This window comes from Carassius auratus, unplaced genomic scaffold, assembly GCF_003368295.1.
Source record: "Carassius auratus strain Wakin unplaced genomic scaffold, ASM336829v1 scaf_tig00214720, whole genome shotgun sequence".
Classification (NCBI taxonomy): Eukaryota; Metazoa; Chordata; class Actinopteri; order Cypriniformes; family Cyprinidae; genus Carassius; species Carassius auratus.
The window spans coordinates 183,562-189,342 of NW_020527781.1; the positions used below are offsets into that span (position 1 = coordinate 183,562).

Here is a 5,781-nt window from a genome sequence, read left to right on the forward strand (position 1 = left end):
GAATGAATATTCAAATGTTTGACTATCCGTGCACACCCCTAATACCTTTGATGCATTTAAACAAACCACACTGCAGCTATTGATTTATATGATGCATTTATACATAAAGCATGCAGTTTTTTATGGGTCCAGTAAATCTGTAGTTTATATTTTTTTGCTCCGTTTGTATCTACGGTACATGTTGTGTAATAACAGTTCACAAAAATAGTCTCTCTTATTACATTATCCACTCAAATGTGTTCCTACAGATTATTTTTAAAAGATACATAAATTAATAAATTGCACTTTTATTTTGTTTAGACTATGTATCACATTGTTATTTTTGAAACGACAAATGAAGTAGAAGTGATGCCCTCCAATTGGGTCAATGGAAATGGCCACCAAATAAAGTGGATGTTGCAAAAGCCACAAAAAATAAGGAGCAACCTGGGGAAGGATGGACTCCACACAGGATTAGAATTATATTTACATCGATTAAGTATTAATTTATAGATTATGTGTTGAGATGTTTCTGATACGTTGGCCTTAAAAAAAAAAAAATTATATATATTTATTTATTTATTTATTTATTAAATATTTTAAACAACTTTCTATTGTAGTATGAAGTCATATAATCAAGTAATGAATTAAAAGGGCAGCCAACTGCTAGTTATTATAATCTTTTGTAGACAGTTACAGTGAGGCAAGATTAAAACTACCTTAAGCTGTCGAACACACAGACATTGCAACAGATGGGGATGATTCCCCAATTAAAGTCAAACGAAGAAGAATGTAAGTTATCTTTATTTATATTCTATGATTATATTTAGTTAGTATATTGTAACGTGGCACATCTGTAAGTAACAAAGTGATTTTTTTAGGCTGTATAATATACTTTTTCCTGGTCAAAAGATAATGTAAAGAAAAGGTAAGTTTCCATAATTTTTTTTTTTTTCTTATTTCTAAAATATTACATTTAGCTTCTCTCTCTTTCTCTGAACAGACCAGAAGAACTGCCTAGAGCTCCAAAGATCTAGCACTCATTTTCTTCTTACTCCCAATGGATGCAGAAGACTTTATCCACTCAGAAGTCTGTGTTGGCCAAATCAAAGCCAACCAAATTGTAAGCATTATCAGTTGTTGTTATTTTGAGTATGGTAATTGATGAATTTAACTTGTGAAATGCCTCAAATGCTCTGTTCTTTCTACAAACCCCACATAGTTTACCAAATATTCCTGCTAATTCTGAAAGTCATCATACTTCTAACGTACCTAAGAGGACCCACACACATTCTGAACAGTCTCGAAGAAACCATGCAACTGCTGATCAACTAGAGAGAAGCTGCATTAACCCTGACCCGCTTCAGAGAAGCCGCACCTCTCCTAACCAGCTTCAGAGATTCCACGCAAGCTGTACTTCTCCCACCTTTTTTGACAAAGATTGCACTCCACCTGACCTGCTTCAGTGATGCCACACTTCCCCTGATTCACGACAGAGAAATGGTGCAACTATTGAGCCATTTTAGAGAGGCCAGACTTCCTCAGATCCACTTCAAAGAAGTCACACAACTGCTGACTTATTTCAGAGAGGCCGCAATTCCCCTGACCTGCTTCAGAGAAGCTGTATTTCTCCTGACTTGTTTGAGGGAAGTAATACTCCGCCTGACCCATTTCAGAGGAGTCACTTCTCCCCGTCCCACTGCAGACAAGCTGCACTTCCCCTGATCTGCATCAGAGAGGAAATGTTTACCAACAGCCACATGGACCATTAAGACCCCAAGCTTTTCTTGGTACATGTAAGTATTTGTTAAATGTAGTTTCATAACAAGGTTCAGAAGGAGCACATCAGATACTTAGCCTAATTAGCACAGGTGGAGCCACATAAGATAATCAACCTTAGGGATGCACCGAAACCAGATTTTTGGGGTTCGGCCGAATACCGAATCCACTGTTTAAGATTCTGCCGAAACCGAATACCGAATCCCACTCGCATCCTTATTCCATTAACACAGTAAAACACATTCATGAAGTAAACAACGTCCACAGCTATGTATTTTTCATTTTATTTTATTTTATTTTGTAAAAAAGAAAAAAAAGAATAGGCAACATTATGCCAGGATGACAACTCAATAAACATGGATAGTAGGCTATTTAGTTTTTGTTTATAATAGTAGGATAGGCTACGATTAGAACAGTAGACAAATATTACATAAAATATTATGGAAGATCACATACATCTCCTGCATCATTATTAAATTAATGCAAAACCTCTAATCTTTCACATGAAATGAGTGTTTCATTTAAAAAAAACAAGACGCTCTGCATTAACAGGTGACCGGTTGCGAGTGTGGGAACGCATGTCCACAGCAGTACTGAAAAGTCTTTCACTTGGCGCAGATGTTTTCTGGCACACAGAGGTACTCTTTAAAAGGAATTAAAGGCTCACTGAAAAAAAACTCTTATCTCCACGTCAGCACCCGATGTGACTGGCTGGCTCTATTGCTATGGTACAAATCGTCCCAGCCACTCAAGATTCCTGAACAGTTTAGTTTAGAGCGAACTGTCGGGCCTTGTTCCTCCTCATGTAAACACCTTCTCACAATGAACGGCCGCGTGACGTCGACCAGCGTAGCGCAAGCCTAGTGTTCGGTTCGGTGGGAAAAAAACCTAAGGTTCAGCCGAAACCGAACCCCATCAAAAAGCCCAGTATTCGGCCGAATCCGAATCCTGGAATCAGTGCATCCCTAGTATATATACAGCTGACTTAGCCTACCTGTCTCCGTTGATGGTGTATCAGCATCACGGTTTGCTCTGTCTGTCATCTCATTACAGAACCAATTTTCCTTCCAGTGAGGAGATCCATATCGGGGATTTTTCAGATCTGCTGCTTTTGCCGATACCCATGATCATTCCTACCTCGCCAAACACAGCCGTTGAGCACTATCAAGCTTCATCGCGACAGCTGCTGCTCTTCTCACCAAGCCATACGTCGTGCCCAATAGACTGTGCAAAGCCCCGAGCTCGCCTCGCTCAAGACCGGGCTCTCCTTGAGTGCCGGCTCGCAGCATCAGCAGGCATTCAATCAGTCTGGGCCGCACCCCAGTTCTTACCCGCAGCAAGCCTCTCTCACTTCCCGATTTTCTGGCCGAGGCGCAGTTTGAGGCTGCTTCCTCTAGCAGCACAAACCGTTGTAAATCAATACATTTTCATGAGTAAGACGCTAAATACAGGTTTTGCTGCTAGAAAGCAGTGTGGGAGCTACGTGGAGTTCCGATCACATACGTATGCGAAAATTTTAGATCCGATTTGAGCCTCGGATGCGTTCAAATATTTGAACTTCTGCGACTAGACCATATGCGAACACCCGACCGGATGTAATGTATTCTAATCAAAACTATCGGTGCAAGGTCAGAATTACCAATATTTTGTTAACTTTAACATTATTCTTTAAACACTATTTCTGTAAAATGGTGGTTTATAATAATTATGGGAGAAATAATTATTAAGCCATTATTTCCATTGATTAGCAACATAAATCCTACTGTTTTTATTTTGGGGGGTCATCTGATTTGTGACGATGTATTCATACATTAATTATATTCATTAAAACTATTAATTTTACGATGGTGAATATGCCAAGGTAACGGTTGTTGCACGACCAGTTTAAAAGTTCTGCGCGACTGCCGCTAGAAGGAGAAATGCGACAATTGTGTCCGAATGTCCTGTGCAGTGGAAAGAGGGCTTAACATTTGTTAAATGAGGTCATGACGTAGTTCTGTCGGATGACGATAATTTTTTTACCATGAAGCCAAGGCATTTTTTCCAGTCGTCATCCACACTGAAATGTCCAAAGACATTTGCCTTATCGTGCATGTTTAAACCTCACTGAGATAATACAGACATAAGTTTCATGCAATTATTCTGGCAGGACCAATTTATTTATGGACATATTTCACCATTTACTTGCGTGATCACTTAGAATTTATCTAATACACCACTACCCTCGTGTTTTGCCGCAGGACAGCAAGTGTGAGTAAAATTCTGTTGTCTTTCTTGGACTGAAATACGAAAAGTGTTAAAGTAAATATCTTTAGAAACCGCTTGGAAGTGAATAGCACATAACTGCAATTAATGTTACTTCTATAATCATGTCTATTGGTGTAATGTTTTACAAGACTAAACGATATTCATAATTTTCAAAAGCCTCTGTTTAAACACCACTACATCACGTAACAGCAACAAAAACATGAACAAACACTGAATGATTGTATTTTATATTAACTAAAATTAACACGGATTTGCTGATAAACCTTGCGCGTGGTATACAAACGAACATGGAAAAATACATTTATTAATCCATGTCTTCTTCTCCATTTTAAGTGTATCTCTGTGGCAGTATTACAGCGCCACATGCTTGTCTGGCATGTATACTACATCGGTTTCGTTTGGACGCGGATATTTCTTGAGATGAGGGAAAAAAAGGTAGGGGGTCCGTCTCCGTGTGGACGGGGCCGAAGAAGTAACGGGTACTAATGGTTATGGATAGAAATGTAGCGGAGTAAAGACTACAATATTTGCCTCTCAAATGTAGTTGAGTAAAGTCATAAGTACTCCCCAAAAATGATACTCGAGTAAAGTGCAGATCCCTCAAAATTGTTCTTAAGTACTGTACTCAAGTAAATGTACTCTGTTACTGTCCGGTTCTGTATGTCATGTTAATATATTGCCATAGTTAAATTCCATAACATGCCAATTACATGTGATACCAATTTCACGTGGTCGCACATACATAAGTTCTTGCATCATTTTTTTCGTTAATTCTTAGTTTTTGCCTTGATAATAGAAAACATGAGCTAGGCATCATGTATGAAAGTAAAAAATGACATATGAGCTACAAAATGAACAGATCCTGCCATTAGCTATATAGAAGACATATCTTGTATGTATAGGGCTTATATGTGGATATGAAGAAGCAATACAGGAGATCTATATTTCCTGAATATGCACATATATGCACCTCAGTTTTGCCTATATGTGGCATATATACGCATATACAGTATTGTTCAAAATAATAGCAGTACAATGTGACTAACCAGAATAATCAAGGTTTTTAGTATATTTTTTATTGCTACGTGGCAAACAAGTTACCAGTAGGTTCAGTAGATTCTCAGAAAACAAACAAGACCCAGCATTCATGATATGCACGCTCTTAAGGCTGTGCAATTGGGCAATTAGTTGAAAGGGGTGTGTTCAAAAAAATAGCAGTGTCTACCTTTGACTGTACAAACTCAAAACTATTTTGTACAAACATTTTTTTTTCTGGGATTTAGCAATCCTTTGAATCACTAAACTAATATTTAGTTGTATGACCACAGTTTTTTAAAACTGCTTGACATCTGTGTGGCATGGAGTCAACCAACTTGTGGCACCTCTCAGCTGTTATTCCACTCCATGATTCTTTAACAACATTCCACAATTGATTCACATTTCTTGGTTTTGCTTCAGAAACAGCATTTTTGATATCACCCCACAAGTTCTCAATTGGATTAAGGTCTGGAGATTGGGCTGGCCACTCCATAACATTAATTTTGTTGGTTTGGAACCAAGACTTTGCCCGTTTACTAGTGTGTTTTGGGTCATTGTCTTGTTGAAACAACCATTTCAAGGGCATGTCCTCTTCAGCATAGGGCAACATGACCTCTTCAAGTATTTTAACATATGCAAACTGATCCATGATCCCTGGTATGCGATAAATAGGCCCAACACCATAGTAGGAGAAACATGCCCATATCATGATGCTTG

The 5,781-nt window shown here is 38.4% G+C and overlaps 1 long non-coding RNA gene across 1 annotated transcript; it reads left to right on the plus strand.

Moving 5' to 3' along the window:
- Positions 1–916: 916 nt before the first annotated feature.
- LOC113092874 (uncharacterized) lies at positions 917–4,060 on the plus strand. Its single transcript, XR_003287641.1, has 3 exons — positions 917–1,102; positions 1,202–1,775; positions 2,812–4,060. It is a non-coding gene; the product is annotated as an uncharacterized LOC113092874 (long non-coding RNA).
- The last annotated feature ends 1,721 nt before the right edge of the window (positions 4,061–5,781 follow it).